We start from the raw sequence: 22,236 nt of genomic DNA on the forward strand, positions 1-22,236 counted from the left end.
CCCAGGCAGGCATAGGATTTTTACCATTTGAAATCCTGTATGGGTGTCCACCCTGATGGTCGGCTTAAAGGGAGACACCAAAGAATTAGGAGACTTAGATTTACCTAAGCAGCTACGAGGACTAGGGCCCTCCATCTCACAGGTTCATCAGTGGATCACAGAGAGAAAATCCATATCTTGGGCATGACTGCTCACCCCTACAAACCTGGGGACCAGGTTTAGATAAGACTGGAAAAAGGAGCCCTTAAAACCAATGTGGAGATGGCCCCACACTGTAACATCAACCACCCCAGTGCTGTCAAAGCCAAACCCACTGGCGTGACTGAGGATTGAGAGGAATGGAGGACAGTCCTTAATTCAGAGAGACCGCTGCGCCTGACACTGCAAAGGAGACGACGATCTCAAAGCTCTGCTCTGGCCATGCTGAACGTGGGGAGTCGACCACCTGCTCAAAAAAGCCTGCTTTATTCTCTGCAGATGTCTCTTCACTGTTGCATCCTGCCGCCTTTTCTCAGTGTGTGTGCTAATACTGTTCCTTGCTGTTAATAATCTGGTCCCCCACAGTGCTGCCAGATTCCACTGTTATGGTCTGAGTCTAATCAATATAGATTATAGATATAAGATATTGGTAAGTAGAATAAGTAAGATAAGATAAATAGGATGATAAAAATAAGTACTATGTGATGAGGAATGTTAAACTGCCCTAGTGATAAGTTAGAAGGAAGCCTAGAACATAATAGGTTCATCGGGAGTAAGCGTAAGTAGTAGCAGGATAGCCCTGTAACTGTAAGACATAGGATTTAAGCTGTAGGAAATAAGATGTAGAGCAGAGTAAGGTGACAAGTATAAGTCAGTAGGCCAATATAGTTATAGATAAATATAGGCTAATAGGTTAACCTAGGCATAAATAAGGTTAAATCAATATAGCCATGAGCAAAGACAGATTGGTATAATCATAGTGACTCCATTTTTATAATCCCCCTGTGAACATGTCATATCTGCTGTTTTTAAAAAAATCTGTGTTTCTGTATTCGCACGCAGGATGCGGTTTTCTGGTTTTGCTCTGCTAACTGCTTTCTCAGTCCTTGCGTCCTGCTTGCTTGCAACTTGCAGATTCCATAGGATGTGGTTTTCTTCCTTAAATACTCTGGTCACAGACAGTTTGAGGCTGTTCTCCCACAGGGTCACTTGGACCTATGTGAAGAATAGTCTCAGGCCAGATAATAAAGACTCTCAAATTTGCTTTAAATCCAGACTGGAGTGTTTTTTGAGCGGTTGACCCATATTACCATCTCTCATGTGACCCATGTATCCAAGCACGGAGGTCAGGTCCACTCATTTCTCCTGCCTGAGAGAAATTCCAAAAAGTTGCACTCACAACAAAACTATGTATTCCATTGTAAACTTGGGGACTAATAGAGATGCTTTGATCCATGACATTCAACAACTGTGTAGTGGTTAGAGGTCAGGCATCATGAAAGAGGACCTCTAATTGATGTAGCACCCCAAAAGGCCCCTATTATAATCCTAACCTACAAGCTTCTCTCCTTGTTGGCAAGATTTTTGCAAAGAATGTCAACAGGGTTTTTTGCAGAGAGCTCATTGTGGTTTGTAATGCCAGGTTTGCAGACAAATGGGGTAATAGACTGTCTCAAGAGAGAGATTTTGCTATGCAAATTTGTCCAACCTAAAAATATGGAACAAAAAATAATTGTTATAACCACCCACTGAGCATAAATCTCAATTTCCAGACCCAGAGTTTAGAAATCTGGCAATAGCCCCTCTGGATGGCTGTGGCTAATTAAACCTGCTTCCTGAAAATTCCTCGGGTGTCTAGCCTTGTCTGTCCATCATAATTACTTGGACCCAAATCACCAATCTGAAATTACTAGTGTCAACTCTTTGACGACTGTAAAGCTGTGAATAATTCATGGCTTTCCACGATACCATGTGGAATCCTATACTGGGTGTAATAGCAATTTCGATGCTGTGACTAAAGAACCTGATCAGCCCAATTGTAGAGGAGAAAAGTTTATTTGAAGGCTCACAGTTTCAAAGGTCTTGGTCCTTAGAAGGTGGGCTCCAGGTGAGGCTGAACATCAAGTGGAGAGTGTGGCAGAGGGAAGCAGCCTACGTGGTGACCAGAAAGCAGAGATCTCCATTTGCCAGATACAATTGTATACCTCATAGCCAGGCCACCAGTGAGCCCTCTCCTCCAGCCACACCCCACGGGCCTCCAGTTACCACTCAATGAGTCGAATCAGGAATCAACCCACTGATTAGCTTAAGGCTATGACCCAATCATTTCTCCTCTAAACTTTCTTGTATTGTCTCCTGAGCTTTTGGGGAACACCTCACATCCAAACCATAACATTGGGAACAAGAATTCAGGCTCCAAAGTAAATATATGTGTGAGCTACCTGTGTCCCATCCTCCTGGAGAGGGTGCGATGCAGATGAAGAATTCTGTTGTACCTACTCTGGATGTGAGTCCCGACTCCTGGAATGAAGGAGACAAAATAGCTGCCAAACTAAAGCCTAGAACCCAGTTAATTTCACTATTCACATTACAAGTGAGCCTAATTGGAATAACTGGCATACCCCACAGGCGAGGCACTGACCCTGGAACTCTGCTACAGTTCCAGAGGGTCACAATCACACTTCAGACTGCCTCTCACCAGATCTTTCATTTGGTTTATACAGAGACAGAAAATACCCCGCTGCCCATCTCTGTCAAAACTAAAAGCTTGTTGTTAGCTCTAGCAGAAACTAGTGCACAGACCTTAAAGACTTCTTGTGTGTGTGGAGGAACTAATATGGGAGCATGATGGCCTTGGCAGGCTGGAGAGGTAGACCTGTTGTGTCACGGTGCTCTTCCAAAGTCTCAGAGAAAATTCCACTCTTTTTGAAGGAAAGACAAAGGATTTATGCTGGCCAGAGCTGGGGAAGCAGGAAGCAAGCAGTTCTGCCCCCCTCGACTCTGACTAGGGATAGAAAGCAGCTTATAAGGACTGAACTACCACAAAGAAGGGGGTGGGAGGGGCGGTTGTAATCACAAGACATATTTCATAAAGTGGAAAAGTACATATTCTCAGAAATTGCCCTTCAGGACATAGGAAGACAAACTTGTATCAGCTCCGTAGTTCAAAGCCATTGCAGTCAGGGTGCAAGTGGTGGGGTGGAGGTGTCAGCGTCTATGCGATGGACTCATGGGGAAGGGGGCCAATTTCACACAAGATGAGGTGTATGAACAAAATGAGGTAAGTCTGACCTAGTTTTCAAATCAGCCCATAACAGCTGGAGCCTCACAATGAGATTAGGCTCCCTCAATCTACTGACGGAATACAGTACCTCAAACTCCACTACTGGGAACCTGATGTGCTCGCACCAAAGGTTCTACAATATGACAGCTCAGAAGACCCAAAGGTGGCTCCCCAAACCACCCAGAGCCCAAACCTAACCCCTGTCTAATTTCTCTCACCTCCAACAGGCATGGGATAGTGGCAGTGCCAACATCCAATGGCGAGCCCCAGAAGGATTATCTTGGACTTGTGGAAAGACACCTGCTCTGTGCTTCCTCTGGGGCATGTGTTAGGAACAATCTGACCGTATTTCTTCCTGCTCCCATTATCTTAAGGAGAACATATAAAACAGAGGGCACGCAGAGAAACCAAAGGGCTCTACTGACTGGAAAGATATGACTGGCCCCAGAACATATGGTCAACACCATGGGCCTGCCACATGGGCAGAAGATGGGTTTGGGAGATATTGTACCACTATCTATATGCTGAATCCCTTTGTCACACTACAGGCTGTTTTAGAGATTATAACAAATGAACCTGTAAAGGCCCTCAATACTTTGGCTCAACCAAGACAAGTCATGCCAGAACCATTTGGTCTTAGATGACTTCCTTGGCTCTGAAGGAGGGGTCAGTGGAAAAGTCAACCTGAATAACTATTACTTGCAAATAGAGACACAGGGAGAGTTATATCTTGGAGATCACAGGTTGTGTGATAAAAATTGCCCACTTGTCTGTGTAGACCTGGAGAGGACCGAATACAAATGACCTCATCACAGGGTGGTTCTCTTGGATAGGAGGAATTATAACAATTATGGGGTGATACGGCTAGATTTGTTGGGTGCCTACTTATTCCTTGTCCCCTGCCCCTCCTAATCAGCATTTTAAGAAGTTTTACAGAAAGGATTGTTGAAAGAAAGCCAGCCTCTCCTCCAGTCTTCCTGTGAGGATTGCAGCACGCGGTAGAAAATGATGCTCTCTCAAGGCTGCATATGCAGCCTGAGCATCCAGAGTGGAGAAATGGCTGGACACGGTGGTGCACACCTGTAATCCCAGCAGCTGAGGAGGCTGAGCCAGGAGGATCCTGAGTTCAAAGCCTCCACGTGGGCTATCTGCCCGTGCCCTCCCCAACTCCGAGGCCCAGCGCAGGGCAAGCTGGCCCCGCTCCTGCAGAGGGCAGGGTGCGGACAGCCAGGCAGCTGGGTGCTTGCGGATTGGAAGCCCCTAGGCACCAGGGCAGGTGCGCCCTGCGCTGCTTCTAAGGAGCTTGAAGCAGTTTTGACCTTGCACACGGGTTTAAAGAACTCGAATTCCCACAAGTACCAGCCTAAAGGCACGATTTTTGAACGCTGGCTTCTTCTTCAATTAGCAAGCAAGCAAGCAAGGTCCTCGCGGAGCCTCTTTCCACGTGGGTAAAACAGGCATGAGAAAAGCCCAGGGCTAGCCAGGCGCGGTGGAGCACACCTGTCCCAGCGGCCCGGAAGGCTGAGGCAGGAGGTTGGCAGTTCAAAGCCAGCCTCTGCAACTAAGTGAGGCCTTAAGCAACTCAGTGAGACCGCGCTTAGCGATCGGCTGGTGCTGGGCGCAGGGAGCGCAGCCAGGCACCGGCCAAATGCACTGGCTGATGGCAGACCAAGGCATGTACCAAGGTCCAGGGACTCGGACCTAAGTCTCTCCCCATTCCACACCGGCATGTCCCAAGGAAGTCCCTTGAGGGAGGATGTCTGAAGACCCCGGCTCTAAAAGTCCCATCTGGATGGGGGCTCCATGTCCCCACCCCGCGTCGCCCCGAGTCGTGCCAGCCGCGGGACCCCGCGTGCCTCAGCCTGCACATCCGTGCAATGGGTGGCTCTTGTGCGCTCCGTCCAGAGGCCCGATGCTGTCACCCTCGCGCCGCCCTCTTGCACGGCCTCGGGGCTCCGACCTTAGCTGTATGCAGACCAGGTCCTGAGCTCGGTAGTGCCCTGCCAGCCCGGGGCCCAGAAGACATAGCTCTGTGCCTACTAAAAGAAGGAAGATAGGGCTGGGGATGTGGCTCAAGCGGTAGCGCGCTCGCCTGGCATGCGTGTGGCCCGGGTTCGATCCTCAGCACCACATACCAACAAAGATGTGTCCGCCGAGAACTAAAAAATAAATATTAAAAACAAAAAAATTCTCTCTCTCTCTCTCTCTCTCTCTCTCTCTCTCTCTCTCTCTCTCTCTCTCCTCTCTCACTCTCTCTTAAAAAAAAAAAAGAAGAAGGAAGATAGCATAGGGCACCTGTCCCCACCGGGATTCGGTCCCCGTTTCGACTGTAAGATTAATGATCTTTTCTGTGGAAGTTAAACCTGTATCTGAGTTTTCCAGTCTGTTACAAAATCATATTCCTGTGATTTAGAACTTAAAACTTCACAATGTGTGATTAGGTGGAGCCATTTTAAGCCACAAACCATATGGTTAAACTGTAGCCACTTTACGCTCCCCAGCCTATACCTCACGGCTATGCTATCTGTGGGCAGGAACACAGACCCCAGATATGATCTCCCTTTGCCCCATCTTCCAGTCACAATGCCTTAACTAGAGACCTCACCTTGCCCTCCCCATTTTAAATTAGACAGTCCTGTAGATTATATCCCTAGCAGAACAAGGGGCAGGGCTTCCCTTAGGGATAAAAACTGGGATTTTCCACCCAGGTGTGCCTGCTTGCTCTGTTCCCTAGCACACCCTTTTGCAGAAGTAAAATTTGCCCTGCCCAGCTACTTCCTAGTATGTGTGACTTCTCCTGGCATCCGGTATTTCTAGCAAATTTGGGGGTGTAATGTGGGGCTCCATACATTGCCTAGGGGGCCAGAGTAGAGGAGGAAACCTGGATCTCTGAGGCCAGACCCCAAAGCAAAAGTGGATCAGCAATACCAGGAAGGGCCCAGCAAGCACTGTGGGGACCAGATCCATCAGCAGACTAGGGGAGGAAAAAATGTACTTCCTTGGTGGTCGGGACATCTGGCCAGATATCTGGGGGAGGAGTGCAGGGAGCCTGCAGCCAGGAGGTTGAAACTCTATTCAGGGACAGGAGGCCAGCCCCAGGAAAGCTTGATGGGAATAAAGAATATATTCTGGAGAAAAAGAACACTGGCAGGGGAAAGACACCAACATTCCCCTAGAGTCCTCTGGGCCTTATGTTAAAATGTTGGTTCTAGGCCTGGGGCTGTGGCTCAGTGGTAGAGCAAGGGCTAGGCCCTGGGTTTGATCCTCAGCACCATATATAAATAAAGGCATTGTGACCAACTACAGCTAAAAAATAAATATTAAAAAAATAGTTCTACCAGAGGAAATAGATTCTACCTCCTCCTGAAGAAAAGGACCTGTGGTCATTTCCCCCTTAAGATTCCTAAAAGCCAGAGGGGGAGCCAAACAAGTGGGATCCCCAGCCAATCTTCCACCACCCTAGCCTGGTGGCTGAAATTCTGACTCAAACCCGAGCGCTCCTCAAGGCCAATACCGTCCAACAATGAAAGCTGGAGGAATCTGAGCCCATCCAGGGGCCTCCACGCCTCCACTCTTCTGTGTCCTTGGCTGTGGAAGCTAAGGAAGGAGTTGAAACAATGATAAAAGGACACTCAGAGCCCCCTGCCGTCATGTGGAACCAGCATCTCATCTTTCCCTGGTACTGTCCACTGGACCCTTAGGGGGAAGTTTCCCTCAGGGGTGGAGAAATCCGATCTGTAAATGCTGCCTTAACTGTAGAGGTGAGAAATTTAAAACAGGAACCAAAGGCTCTGTTGGAAGACCCACACCATGGGGCTACAGACCACTTAGACCAATTCCACGGCCCCCAGCTTTACACCTGGACCAAGATTATGTCCATCTTGTGTGTTTTACTTTCTGGACGGGACAGGGAATGATTTGGAGAACAGTGTGGCAGCCAGATCAGGTTCTGCCTGCCCAAGTCAAGGGCCCTGCTGGGGTAATAATTATGAAATACACAGGGCCCACAGGAGATCACAAGAGATTTAACTGTAAAGGGAAAAGCCAAGGCTTTGATGTTCAGCAAGGGAAAGATGAAGCACCAGCAGAAGTTTTGGGTAGATTTTAGGAGCAGATGAGGAGATATTCTGGAGTAGATATTGATGGCCCCTTTGGGCAAAAATGTTAAAACTACACTTTGTGACTAATGGCTAGCCTGACATTGCTAGAAAAGTCCAGAAACTAGAAAACTGGAAGGATAAAATCTAGACTAATTATTGAGGGAATCACAAAAACTATATGTAAAGAAGAGTGAAGAGAAACAGACAAAAGGCTCAAATTGTGCTCTCCACAAGAGAACAAGTAAGCCAAAGAAAAGTGGGCCCTAAAAATTGGGGACAAAAAGGGCTTTAATCAAGACACCCAGGAGACACAGGCCAAAGGACCTCAGGAGGGAAAAGGAGAAAACAGCTGCTCTGAAGGAGGGCACTTCAGGAGGGAAAGCCCCGAACGGGAAAGGGAGGACAAGGTGACACCCCTCATGACCTGTGAAGAAGGTGAGGGAGGCCAGGAGCTCCCCCACCCAAGGGCTTCTACCAAGAAGTGGGAACCAAAGGGGAAAAGAGGCCTTTCCTGACTGACTTGGGACAGCTCATTCCTTTTAAGCATGTCACCTTACCCATATACCAATGTCCAGCAGGTGGCTGCTCATGTTGGGAGTAGAAGAGGAAAGATTTAATGTTCCCATTTTTTTTTTTGGGGGGGGGGTACCAGGGATTGAGCTCAGAGGTACTCTACCACTGAGCCACATCCCCAGCCCAATTTTGTATTTTATTTAGAGACAGGGCCTCACTGAGTTGTTAAGTGCTTCACTGTTGCTGAGGCTGGCTTTGAACCTGAGATCCTCCTGTCTCAGCCTCCAGCGCTGCTGGGATTATAGGTGTGAGCCACCACGCTCGGTTTAATGTCTCCATTTTTTAAAAGACCCAAGTAAGATACAAAAATAGACCCAAAAAGAGTTCCTCTTTGTGCCTAAAGCAGGGACCAATCTCTTAGGTTGAGACTTAATGGCCATACTAGGAATCGGATTGAAAATTAGTCCTAGGGAAATTCAAGTTTCCCTTGACCTTCTAACTGCCAAGGAGGAAGAAAAGATTCTTCCTGAGGTCTGGACAAAAGAGAGAAATTGAAAGGGATTAAGTTTACCCCAATACACATTGAACTAAAAATTATAGGAGAAACAACAGAAAACAATACCTGATCCCTCTTGAAGGGAGATGAGGATTACAACCTGCAATACAGAACTGCTTAAAGATGGCCTCCTTGAACCCAGCATGTCCCTTTATAATACCCCAATGTTTTTTATTTATTGATTTTTTTAAAGAGAGAGAGAGGGAGAGAGAGAGAATTTTAATATTTATTTTTTAGTTATCGGCGGACACAACATCTTTGTTGGTATGTGGTGCTGAGGATCCAACCCGGGCCGCACGCATGCCAGGTGAGCGCGCTACCGCTTGAGCCACATCCCCAGCCCACCCCGATGTTTTTTAAATATATATTTTTTAGTTGTAGATTGATACAGTAACTTTATTTTATTTGTTTCTATTTTTATGTGGTGCCATGTTGCAGTAATTCACTTGCAGGTCAGCATGGGAAAAGAAAGAAGAAGCAGAGCAAGCAAAGCAGCAACAGAAAAAAAAGTCCTTTATTGTGTACAAGCAATCTTTTTATAGTATTGTGAACAAAGAAGGCAGCCTTCCAACATCAATAAATCAGGTCTTTCAGCTAATTAAACATAGCATACAGAAGTTTTACTTTCTAATCAGAAGTGACCCGCTTCTCATGGCTAATCTATTCTCGGCCCGGAGTATGCTGAGCTCTGCTCTTTGTAAAGAACAGATAATAAAATGTTTCTCAGCGCCCTCCTAGCCCACTTGGCAGAACATCCCGTTTGCAGGCAAGTCCTCCCAAGGACAGCAGACACCTCGTTTTCAAGCATGTCCGCTGTTACCTTATCTAAACCTTGAAGGAGCCTTTCGTTTGCTAGTAGGCCCTCCCAAGGACAGCAGACACCTCGTTTTCAAGCATGTCCGCTGTTACCTATCTATACCTTGACAGAATATCCTGTTTGCAGGCAGACTCCATCAAGGACAGTAATAGTAGCGCAGTCACATCTGATTCTCTACAGTGCCAGGGATGGAACCCAGTGTCTCACACATGCTAGGCGACCAGTTCTACCACTGAGCAACAATTGTGGCCCCAATACCCTGATTTTACCAGTAAGAAAACCTGATAGATCTTACAGATTAGTCCAAAAATTTGAGGACAATAAATCAGATTACTCAAGACAGACATCCCATAGTCCCTAATTCCTACTGTGGCCTGGGCATGGCAAAGGAGGTAGAAGTTGACTTAGGCCAGGGTCTTACACAGCATCTCCCACAGACCATTCCAGGACAGGGACCTGGCTGAGCCTCTGATACAGGCATGTGGCTGCAGCCTCTCCTCACCAACACAGCTGTGACCCTGGGCTGGCACCTTGGTGCTCATGCCAGGCAGTGCACCCACCAGAGGGCAAGAGGCAGTGCCCAGGAGGCTGCCTGCCCCCTTCACAGGCCAGCTGCCGCCTGCACATCTGGCTTCAGGCTGCTTCCACCCATCCCTGGCTGCAGCAGGGCCCAGCAGTCTTCACTGTCCCCAAGCCTTGGGACACTGCAAGAATTGGGACTGGCACATTCCCTCCACACTTGACCCACCTCACACAGAGCCCAGCCCTGTGTGGAGGCGGGTCTTGGTGAACAATGGCTCAGAAAATCCACTGGTCACCTAGTGCCTCTTGATTCCTGAAGCCCTCCACACAGCAGAGCCCTGAGCAGGCCCTGGGCCAGCCAAGGTGGTGGAATAGACCTGGCCCTGGGGATGGCCACTGGGCCTGCTGGGGTGCAGGCTGTCTGGGGACAGTGGAGGGACTTCCCTCAGACCAAGGAGGCTTTAGGGGCCCATCATGTGCCCACAGCAGGTCAAGGTGACCCTGACTCCCTGTGGGGATGTGTGCCTGCGATGGTCCTTGATCCAGCCTGTGGACATGGCAGGGTTTCAAAGGCTTTTGAATGAGGTTCCTGGCTGGGTCAGGATTCCTGGAGATGAAGAGGCGAGAATGAGCCACTTGGGAAGTGCCCAAGGAAAGCTATTCCTGCTGCACACGGGGCGGACCCCCTTCCAGGTAGAGCTGGAAGAACAGATGGGTTCCCCACTGACACCGCACCCAAGGGGGACTTAGAAGGAGCCAATTCCTCAGCAGGTGGAGATGCTGACAGCTTCCAAAATCTTCCTAGGTCAGCACCATATGCCCTGGGTTTCTTCCCGCTCTGTGGCTTAGGTATGAAGGGCTCCTCATGCCACCTAAGGCTCTGAAGAAAAGGCGGGTCCCCAAGAGCAGGAGGGCCCGTGCCTGAGCCTCCCAGAGGCATCCACTGCTCACTCTCCATGGCCCCTTATTTGGGATTTGTCCCTAGAGCTGAGCATAATTCTAAGATCCCCACCTGCCTGCAGAACTGTCAGAAGACCCAAGACTGTGGCACCTGCATCCCCCACAGCTGCTGACTTCAAGCTCCATAAAGAGGTGATGAGGGTTGGAAAATAACAAGTTCTTCCTATGACAAAGACTTGAGAATAATTCTTTCCAGGTGGGCGTGTAGACCCCCCTTGTCTCAACTACCTGGAAAATGAACTAGGGGACAACCCTGAGCCCAGGGGCTCAATACCAGCTCTGGCAAAAGTCAGACCCCATACACCTCTCTTTTTGATTTTGGGGGGTGCTGGGGATAGAACCCAGAGCCCAGGAATGCCAGTCATCCCCAGTCCTTTTTATATTTTAGTGAGACAGGGTCTCACTAAGTTGCTGAAGATCTTGCTAAGGTGCTGGAGTGGGTCTTGAACTTGCCATTCTCCTGCCTCATGTCTGGAATCTCTGGGAATACAGGCAGCGCCACTGCACTCAGCCAGACCCCGACTTCAAACAAAAGGGAGGAAATAAAAAGTCCTTTCTAAAGGGCTCCATGCCCTGGATGATACTCAGAGGAGGCTGTGATGAGAACTGAGTTCTGGGGGGAACTCTGCAGTGGTCCTCAGCTAGAGCTGCAGGGAAACCTGGGGGACATTCTGAGGTCACAATTCCTGGAAGCACTGCTTAGGCGTGGAGTGGCCTGGAGCCAGGACAGAGGGGGACTGGCCCATACACTGACGGTTTCTGCCCAGAGGCCAACAGGGTCCTGGGCAGAAACACTATAGAATTGAAAATGAGAAGCCCCAATCCAGGGTGTGACTTGTGCCTAAGTAACAGTGTTTTAAGACAATCCAGGGGCTTCATTCCCACTGAGATGTCCCCCTGTCACTGAGAGATGGAAACACCAGGTGCAGAGCTCAGAGTGGCTGGTATTTAATGTCAGCTTGCACAGCTGGACATCAGAGAGTCTTGCTTGGCTCCTGGGGCCACAGGCAGTGACCAGTGTGACCATGGATGGCACTTCATAAAGAGGTTGGGGCTCGCTGGGGGGGTCAGGGCCCAGCCGTCCTCCCTGCCTCAGCACACCACAGTGCCCAGCTTGCTCAGGGAGCTCTGCCAGGGCAGAGGCCACCTGCTCTCTTAACATGTGTTCCCTGGCTATAGGAATGCGGTTGAGTGAGGGGTGGACAGTGTGGCTGCCAAGGTCACTTAGATCCTAAGCCTGTTAGATTCAGGGACAAAGGAGCCAGGAGTTTGGCCCCAGGTGACTGGCAGGCTGCAGGGCAGTGCAGGGCCCCTCTGGCTCTGGCCTGGCTGAGGCCATGCTGGTGTGTCCTCAGCATCCACAGGGCAGGGCACCAGCTGCATGGGGCAAACCCTGCCTGTCTGAAGGGGCGGCAGGCGTCCAGCTCTGCAGGTACCCAGTGCCCAGGTGGCCTTGGTCTTCTAGAGGAGGAGGAGTGGCTGCGTCATGGAAAGAAGCCCTCCCTCTCAGTGCTCCTCACGTGGCCCTGGGCACGGGCCCACCTTCCCTCTCCATGCTGGGGCAGCCGGCTTTCGGGAGGGCAGGCCCAGCTCACTGGCTCTGCCCAGGGTCTTGAGCCCCTCAGCAGTCACCGGGGAGACTCGCTGGGGTCCAGGTCCGCGTCCGGGTCCTCACTGGCCCGCAGCACGTCCACATGCCTTAGCCCTTCCAGGCCTTCAGGTTACAGCTCCTCAGGATGCTCCCCAGCTGCTGGCCAGGGCCCACTTCCCACGTGCTGGGGAACTCGGTGCCCCTCGTCCTCTCGTATATGGCGTGCATGGTCTGCTCCCACTTCACCGGGGACACCACCTGCTGCCCCAGCAGCTGCCGGATGTGCGTGGGGTGGAGGTACCTGCTCCCACTGACGTTAGAGTAGACGGCCACCAGCGGCTTCCTGATGGCCACTGTCTTTAAAACCTGTGCCAGGGGCTGCACAGCGGGCTCCATGAGGCGGGTGTGGAAGCCACCGCTCACAGGCAGCATCTTGGTGCGTCTGAAGTGGTACCTGGAGGAATTCTTCTGGAGAAACCGCAGAGCCTGAGGGGGGAAAAGAGGCTCAGCCAGGCAGGTCTCGGGAAGGACCCCAGGGGCAGAGGCATGGTCCTCGCTGGGACCAAGTTCCTGGCCTGGGCTCAGCAGTGCGTTTCTCCCATGTGCACACAGGTTTAGTCCCGTGAGCCCTTGCGTGAGAACCTAATTCACATCTTTAGTCCCAGGTGAACGGGCTGGTGTGTGCTGTGTCCCAGAGATCCTGCTTTATAGAGCTGACCATTCCCATGCCCCTAGTGAGAAAGTGACCACAGAACCTCTGAAAAGTTGCCAATGTGGAAATGTGGGTCTGTCCCCGTCTCAGTGCTGACCACTCTGGTGGTTCCGGCAGTGACTTCATATCTTTGAACCTCTTCCCTCTCATCCCTTTCGCCCACTCTATAAGGCTGCCCAGGAGACTCCTCAGATGTGCTGCCTAAGAGCGTCTCCTAGGTGTGTTCATTCTCCATTAGAATTCTCCCCTCTCCTCAGTGTTACCAGCCTGCTTCTTGTTCCTCCGTAATCTTCAAGACCAGAATAAAGAGGCAAAATCCAAGCCCCCTTTCAGGAAGCTCATGAAATAGGCAGCTCAGCTGAGAAAGCCCTGCAGCTATCAGTAGGTTGTGATCTGCAAAGGCCTTTAAAACAGTAAACATTCCTAAGAAGCCCTGGCCTCAGGGCACAACCGAGCCTAGCCACAGTGGGGCTGCTAAAGGAGTTCTGTGCAGGACAACTGCTCCTGACACCACTCCCAGCCTGCTCAGAGGCAGGGCACGGGCAACAAGAGGTGCTCCCTAGTGCACTTGAGGTAGGACTGAAATTGATCCCATGTAGATACATGATCACAGGCACTTTTACTTTACTTGTGCCTCAGTTTCCTCATTTGTAAAATGGGGATGACAATAGTTATCTCCAGGGCTATGAGAACTCTACTTAGCATAAAATTGCTATATAAGCGTTATAAATTTTCATCATCCACCATGTCCACTGGAAAGTCATTATAATAACAGGACAGCTATCTCTCCCTTAAAAGGGTAGGAGGGATTACCACTTTGGTTTGTTAACTGATCTCTGCATCCTCCAGCCCCACAGGGAAATCGTTCACTGCCCATCCAGGCATGACTGTGGGACGTACATTGACCAGTGAAACCCACACCACACTTTCCTTGTCTTTAGTCTATCAGGTTCCACAGAGGGTGACCCAGCAGTCTGAACTCTGGGGTGAAAATGGTCAGCGGAGCCCAGCAGGACAGGCAAGTACCACGAGAGGGCACTACGTAGCATGCTGTGGCCACCAAGAGGTTTGGGTTGCTGGCTTCTATAGCACAACTGGGAATGATCTGTCCTGGGACTTCAAGTTTATTATCATCCTCAGTCCATCTGAGGAAGTGCCCCAGAAGCTTTGAGTCTTCTGACAGGGGCCTCCAGAACCCTGTAGCCGTCCACCATGCCTACGCTGTCTTTATGAACTGCATCTATGTGGACAGCCACTCATGGCACCTCCGTGGCATCTGTGGTCTCCAAGCACATTCCAGGTCAGGTTTCTGAATCTGCTCAAGGTTGCTAAGCCAACTCAAGCCCCGGGTTAGAGCCACAGGAGTCAAAGTCTCAATCAAAAGGCTCAGCAGGCTATTCTACGGATGCCCCCTGGCCCAGGCATTGGCCTAGCAGACTCAAGGAGTTTTCTCAATATCAATTGGTAGACAGGGGCCTCTTGCTCAGGTGCCCTCTCTTCCCTGAGTTCTTTGCACTTCCTTGGGTGCCGAACAAATCTGGGACTTCCAGGAGTCCTTACCTACAGTAGATGGGATGTGGCAGGAACACTGTGGAAGAGATTCCTGCCTGACCAGGGGCCTCTCCTGGACACTTCGGGGCTACTCCCCAATTAACTGACCTGCCCATCAAGTCAGAACAGTCATAAGAGGCCCTGTGGGCTTTGGCTGATTTAGAGGGGCATCTGAGGACATGGGCCAAAGCAAGCCCTTGGAAGGGACCATCTGGGCATGATCAGGTGGAGGACACTAATTCCACAGTGAGAAAGACTTGGGTTCAAATTCTGCCTCTAGCCAGGAGCTGTAGTGTACGCCTCTAATCCCAGCCACTGGGGAGGCTGAGGCAGGGGGACTACAAGATTGACGTCAGCCTGGGCAACTCAGCAAGACCCTGTCTCAAAAAACCATCTGCCTCTGTCATCTCCAAGCACTTGCATCTCCTCCTGCCTCAGGTTCCTGAGTGTGAAATGGGAATAAGGATCCTTCCAGTTTGGAAGGCTGACGCAGGAGGTCAGTTCAAGGTCAGCCTCAGCAACACAATAAGACCCTCTGTCATTCAGTTAGAACCTGTTTAAAAAAAGGAAAAAAAAGATGGGATGTAATTCAGTGGTAGAGAGTGCCCCAGGTTCAAGCTCCAGTATCAAAAAAGAGAGAGAGAGAGAGAGAGAGAGAGAGAGAGAGAGAGAGAGAGAGACTCCCTTCCCTGTGGCACAGGGCGGAGAGGAGGTGCACTAGGTAAGACTTGTACATACTAGGCCCTCTTGTGGGTTCTGCTGCACTCACTCAGAGGCCAGAGACACTTGGTCCCCAGTTATTCTTTCCCTGGGGTTCCTGCCTCTGCTTAGGATGCCCCCTCCTGGCAAGTTCCTCCTTGTCTTTTAGATGCATATTCTGTGCCCCACGCCCTAGTTCAGCCTGATGCTTCCTCTGCCCCTGGCCTGGAACCACCTGTCCTTGCAAGTCTTTAGCAGTAGGAACTCTGACTAATCAGTCCCAGTGCCCCCAGTGCTTGTTAAACAGCAGATGCTTGATTAGTGACGTCTCGGAAAGCAGCAAATGAAAGGAAAGAGGGAAGGAAATTCACCTGTGGGCAAAACCAGACCCCTACCGAAAAGCAGGGTGAGGCAGAGCAATCCAACAGACAGCAGCTCTTCCTCAAAGGAAGCAACCAGGTCAGAAGCGTCCAGAGAGGCCCTGAGGATTGCCTGATCCAGTCCCTTGAGCTTACATGCGGACTGGGCTATTTCTTCAGGACCCCTTCTACTGGGGTGCAGTGGGCTGTATCCTAGCCTCCTGACCCCTGCCTCTGCAGCACTCTCTACCACACAGTCCCCTCACCACGCTTGGCCGGGCACCCACTCCAGCATGGGGGCCTCACAGGTACACAGCGACTCCTGCCTGCCCTGCTGGACTGGGCCCTATGAAGGTGGTTCCCATTAACACCAACCTCTAGGTGTCCTGAAATCACCCTGCAATCAGGAAAGAGATAGTTGGCCACCTCACACACAGGACTCTCTATGCCCAATGACTTGCAGTGCTTCTGGGCTTCCAAACAGGCAAAGTTGAACTTGGACCGAGGCTGGCCGAGGACAGATAACATCCCACTGGGAACAGCTTCTGAAGCTTCCTGCATGGCCTCAGCTCGAACCTTCACTGCATACAGACCTACCCAGAAAGAGATGCATTTGGAAAAATCAAAACATACAATGAAGGAGGGAGGCCCAGACAGATGTTGACACTGATGTTTATTACAGCCCAGAGGGCCGCAGTTCTACCTGTTTGTGTCTGCATGCAGAGGGATTACTTCTGCTGTCCAAAGCAAGGAGTCCTCCTTGGCACTACACGGGAGCCTGAGGGGCCTCCTACCTGGAAACCTGGGTGGTGGAGGACAGGGATTCTCAACCAGGGTGATTCTACCTCAGGCACGGTCGGGAGACACTTTCTGCTTGTCACAGCTTGGGGAGTCTACTGACACGTGACAGGTACAGGCCAGGAGAGACCATCCTACAGGGCGAAGGACAGGGCCTCTCAAACAAGGAATTGTCTGGTCCCTGATGTCAACATCTCAGCCATGTTGAGCAGCCCAGTAAGGACAGAGAGCAAATGGTAGCTGTACTGCCCAGAACCTCTGACTGGTTGAAATTTCTGGTTAGTAAGATGAGGACCAAAACACCCCATCTGCCTGGGTTGTTGTGAAAACTAGGAATTTATATTATTGTTTAAGAGAAATCATATTGAAAAAAACAAAACAATTAAAAACCAACAGATACATGGGCTGCTGTACAAGCACAAACAAGTAAGTGAATTTCAATAAAACATGAATAAAAATGTTGAGAGAACAGGGCTCTGTCCCCACAGGCAGGGCTAGTGACTGTGATGTGAGAATGGCTGTGACTACAGTCACCCCTGCAGGTCCTGGGTCTACTTCCTGGGCAGGGAAGGGCAGACCACGTCTAAAAGAGATGAAAGAACCCACCCAGGCTTGCCGGGCAACGGAGGTCCCCAAGGTCAAGTCCACAAGCTTTCTCTGTGACATCCCTCATGTACTCAGCGCTTAAGACACGTGTATGGGGTTTAGTCCCTCATCCCAGAAACTGTGCAGCACATATATTACTAAGAGCCTGTGGTAGAGCTGGACATGGTAGCATATGCCTGTCATCCCAGAAACTCTGGAGGCTGAGGCAGGAAGATTGCAAGTTCCAGGCCAGCCTCAGCAACTTAGCAAGACTGTCTGAAAAAAAAATTTTAAAAAGGGGTCTGAGGATATGAGGATATAGCTAGTGTGCCCCTAGCTTCGATTCCAGTGACAACAAGGAGCCCATAAGAGAAAGCAGAGAAAGAACATTAGGGAGGTGGGGGAGCTATGGAACTCTCCATGCTGGCTCGAGAGCAACAGCCAAGCAAATGTCAAATGAAAAACTCAACCCAAAATCGTGAATATATTGTAATTCTGCAAATTGCACATATATAATTAACTCTACAGGTATTAGTTTTACTAGGATATGGAAATATGAAACTCTCCCTTTTCATTTCCTGAATAGTGCTATAACACTTTGTTTAAATAGCAGAGGTGAGCCAGCCGAGTGCGCACAGATAATAAACCAACTGAAGGAGGAAGATCACAGGTCCAAGCCCAGCCTGGGTAATTTAGCAAGACCCTGTCTCAAAATAAAGGACAAAAAGGGCTATGGTAGAGTACCCTGGGTTCAATCCCCAGTATGGGGGTGGGGGATCCCACCACACTCCATTCCCCTTTCTTCCTCTCTCCACCCCTGGTCACCTGTAATCTGCTGTCTCTATGGATTGGATTCATGCAGTCTGGACATTTCTTTTTTTCTAGTTTCGATTTTTGCAGTGCTGGGGATGGAACCCAGAGCCTTACACCTCCCAGACAGGTGCTCTTCCCCTGAGTCCCTTCCCTAGCTCCTGGATGTTTCTTATAAAAGGCACCATCCCCTAAGTCTGATTCTCTCACCTAGGAGGTTTCTAAGGTTCAGCCATGCTGCAGCACATACCAGGACTCTATTCCTTTTTATTAAAAAAAAAATTGGTCGGGGGGGGGGTACTAGGGGTTAAACCCAGGGGCACTTAATCACTGAGCCACATCCCCAGTCCAGTCCTTTTTATTTTTAATTTAAGACAGGGTCTTGCTAAGTTGCTGAGGCTGGCCTTGAACTTGGGATACTCCTGCCTCAGCCTCCCAAGCTGCTGGGATTATAGGCAAGCACCACCACATCCAGCTCTTTATTCCTTTTTTTTTAAAGTATTTATTTTTTAGTTTTCGGGGGACACAACATCTTTGTTTGTATGTGGTGCTGAGGATCGAACCCAGCACTGCGCGCATGCCAGGCGAGTGCGCTACCGCTTGAGCCACATCCCCAGCCCTCTTTATTCCTTTTTATGACTGAAAAATATTCTCCCATCTGGCGAATCAATTTGTTTATCCACATTCATCTGATCAACCTACCTTTTGGCTACTGTAAATAATGCTGCTATAAAAATCTGTGTACAAGTTTTTCTGTGTGGACATGTTCTAATTTCTTAGGTGTATATCTATGAGCAGAATTGTTGGGTCACATGTTTGTCAAAACTGTTTTCCACAGTAGTTGAACTATTTTATATTTCTACCAGCTATGTATGAGGGTTCCTATTTTTCTACATTGTTCTCAATGCTTATTTTCTTTCCTCCTCCTCCTCCTCTTCTTTTTTTTTTTATCTAAAGCTGTCCTAGTGGGTATAAAATACTCTTTCTCTTCTTGTGGTGCTGGGGATGGAATCCATGTCTTCACATATGCTAGACAAGTGCTCTACCATGGAACTACATCTCCAGTCCTTTCGCTTTTATTATTTGAGACAGGGTCTTGATAATTTGCTAAAGCTGGCCTTGAACTTGCCATTCTCCTATCTAGCCTCCCAAGTCACTGGGATTATAGGTATGCACCACCATACCTGGGTATGAAGTACTATTTCATTGTGGTACTGATCTGTATTTCCGTGATATTTAGTGATGTTGAATATCTTTTCGTGTTTTTTTTTTTGTGCCATTTGTGTGTCTTCTCTAAAGAAATGTCAAGTCTTTTCCCTATTTGGTCATAAGCAAAAATCTCCCTATCATGGGGTCTCACTATGTTGCCTGGGCCTGCTTCAAAATCCTGGGCTCAAGGGATCCTCCTGCCTCAGTCTTCCAAGTCATTGAGATCACAGGCTGGCTACCATGTCCAGCAAGGATCTGATATTAATATATTCCATTTATTTAATGAAGATCTACTGAGCATCTACCAAGAATGACAGGCATGGGCATGTGTGAATGGCCTACAAAGGTACAAGGCAGGGGGGAAAGACAGAAGAGCATGCAGATTTCATGAGATTACAAAACAGAAAGGAAATCCCTACTGAGTCCTTCAGGCTTCAAAAGGATTCGTGGTGAAATAGGGTCCTTGAGATCCAATGTCACCCCATTCCTGGGTTCCCTTCCCTATCACTCCTGAGTAAGTTTAGTATCATTTGTGACAGTGTCCCTTATCCTAGTGAGTCCAGCAATATCATCTCCCCACACATGCAAAGCTAAGCCCCTGTCTGTGTACCTTCAGAAAATTCCATGGCTCCAGCAAACACTAGGGCTGCAAATTCTCCCACACTGAATCCAGCAGCAGCAATACAATTTTCAATAACCTGCAGTGAGAGATGCAAAAAATGAGGTCAAATTCTCTGGGAGAGCTTAGTTCCAGGGCTCTGCACCTGAGGGATGAGAGTATTTAGCATCATCATAAGCCAAGTTCTGCTGGCATGGTGCTCTACCTAGAAGACGGTCAACAGGTGGCCCTGACATTCATTGCGTCCAGCCTTTTACTGATGAGGAAATTTCCTGGTAAGGCAGGCTAAAGCCTAGTCATGTCTGGTAACATACAGCCCAACCCAAGGCTCTGGATTCTCTTGTTCCAGCCTGAAGCAGCCTCCCAGGCCACAAGGTATGTAAAAGTGCAGAAATTAAAGGCATGAATTTGGAGTCACAGAGACTGGATTTCTTAGCTTGGGAGAGGTCTCCTCTCTCTCTTGAGCCCCCTCTGTGAAATGAGGGCAAGAAAGACCTTCCTCATGTCACTGCCAAGGGAATTTCGTGAAGATATTGTCAATAAAGAGCTCAGCACAGAGCTGGACTTCAGTGAGCACTGAGTAAATGTTATTATCAAGACTCAAGAGGCCAACTTAACTAATCTATTTATATCCCTGAGTCTCCTTTCCTCATCTATAACAACAGTATTTACTTCACAAGGTAGCTGTAAAACTGAAAGACCCTCAAGTATTAGCTTAACATCTACTGTCTTGATACTATTCAATATTAACAGCCATTAACTTCACTTTCAAGTGAAGCCACCTCAAAATGTCATCTTCTCAATGATCCTTCATTTAAGGATGAAGCTTAATCCTTTTAAAATCATTTAATAGAGGCTGGGGGTGTAGCTGTGTGGTTCAACACTTGCCCACCATTCCTGAGGCCCTGGATTCCACCACCAGGGCAATGACACGAATCATTCAATAATTAATTCAACAATTACGGACCAACTTCGGCTCCCAACTCCATTCCCTGCTCTATATTTCCTTTTATAACTGATATCTTTGACATGCTACGTAATTGACACAGCGCTCTTACTATGGACCGCCTCCCCTTGGGTAGGGATTCTCCTTTTGAGCACCGCGCCAACCGCCTACAGCAGCGCAAGGCACCTACGAGAACTCGGAACTCGGTAAGAACCTGCCCAGCATCAGCTATGGAGGCACCCGGCCTGGAAGGCACCCGGCCTGGAAGGCGGGGGCCTGGAAGGCGGGGGCCCGGGCGCAGACCCCCTTCCCTCGGGCCTCACCGCGGGTTGCAGGTGATGGAGCTTCTCGACAGCGGCCAGCGAAGCCACGAAGACAGCGGGCTGGCGGTGCACCGTGCGGTCCAGGTCCTCCTGTGGCCCGTGCAGGCTCAGCTCCAGCAGGTCGTAGCCCAGCACGCGCTGCGCGGCGTCGTAGAGCTCGCGGACGCGCGGGTAGCCGAGCAGACTGCGGCCCATGCCCACCACTTGGCTGCCCTGGCCCGGGAAGAGCAGCACCGAGCACTGGCCGGGCGCCCGCCGCGCCGCCGCCGCCCAGGGCTGCTCCTCCGCTGTAGTCACGCCTCGTAGCAGCTCTGCCACGTCCACCGCGCTCGGCGGAGGTATTGGGAAGTTAGAGACGCCCCGGCGGCAGCAAACACTCCAGCCCCAGGCCCAAGGGCCCGCGCGACCCGGGCGCGCATGGTGACACACCTGCTGAGCGCCTGTTACCGTGGCGACTGAGGCCCCACTGCAGCTGCGCAGCGCCGCGTGGTCCTTCGCGCATTTCCTGCCGTGCTCCCCCTGGCACCCGGGGGCGGAAGAGAAAGGTTCCGCAGTTACCGTTTCCGCCGCCGCTGGGGACTGTGCGGCTGGAAGACCGGAACCTAACCCGGTGTGTTTCCTTAAACCTCTACAGCCAAGAATAGTTCATAGCACCACACCATAGCGAACCCTCAACATATATTTATGGACTAAATAATGCAAAGCAATGTAATATTTCCTTCTACCTAGAATGTAAAGAGCACTTGAAAGTCTTCCACATTTTTTCTTGCACACGATTCTGCCAAGGCTAAGCAAGATACCAGCTCTCTTTTATGTTTCCTGCAAACCACACACGATTCCCAGCATGTAATATGCACTCGATAAATCTTCTGCTGTTCAACAAAACCCTGGATATTTTTCAGCCTTATTTAATTCCTCACAGCAAGCAGCCGATGCCTAGGTGCAATTATTGTCCTCAGTTTACAGATGAGTAGACAAAGGCTCAAAGGTTGAGTGACAGGTGATTCTGACAGGAGGATTGAAGTTGGGGTTATCCAGCTCTGAGAGCTATTGTGAGGCCAGGTCAGAGAGAGAGAGTCCAATTCTGACCTTACCTCTCTCCACCCTTCCCCTCCGTTCTGCACTCGTTTCCTGACATCCTCCTGTAGAGAACCTAGTGCGCGCAGGCACCACTTCATGGTGAGAAGTTCTAGGTAGAATCGTGTCTTAGTTTAGTTCACTCCAGCTGCTACGGAAGAATGCATAGGCTGGGGAAGGGGCCCAAATAACAGAAACTTCTCACAATTCTGAAGGCTGGGAAGTCC

The 22,236-nt window shown here is 49.8% G+C and overlaps 1 pseudogene across 1 annotated transcript; it reads right to left on the minus strand.

Moving 5' to 3' along the window:
- Positions 1 to 12,358: 12,358 nt before the first annotated feature.
- LOC308640245 (malonyl-CoA-acyl carrier protein transacylase, mitochondrial-like) lies at positions 12,359 to 21,351 on the minus strand (annotated as a pseudogene). The gene is made up of 4 exons (XR_014024424.1): positions 20,933 to 21,351; positions 19,655 to 19,742; positions 16,018 to 16,235; positions 12,359 to 12,807 (listed from the first exon to the last, which is right to left on the minus strand). The product of XR_014024424.1 is annotated as a malonyl-CoA-acyl carrier protein transacylase, mitochondrial-like (transcript).
- Positions 21,352 to 22,236: the final 885 nt, after the last annotated feature.

Source organism: Spermophilus citellus (assembly GCF_964194105.1).
Source record: "Spermophilus citellus genome assembly, contig: SCAFFOLD_91, whole genome shotgun sequence".
Classification (NCBI taxonomy): domain Eukaryota; kingdom Metazoa; phylum Chordata; class Mammalia; order Rodentia; family Sciuridae; genus Spermophilus; species Spermophilus citellus.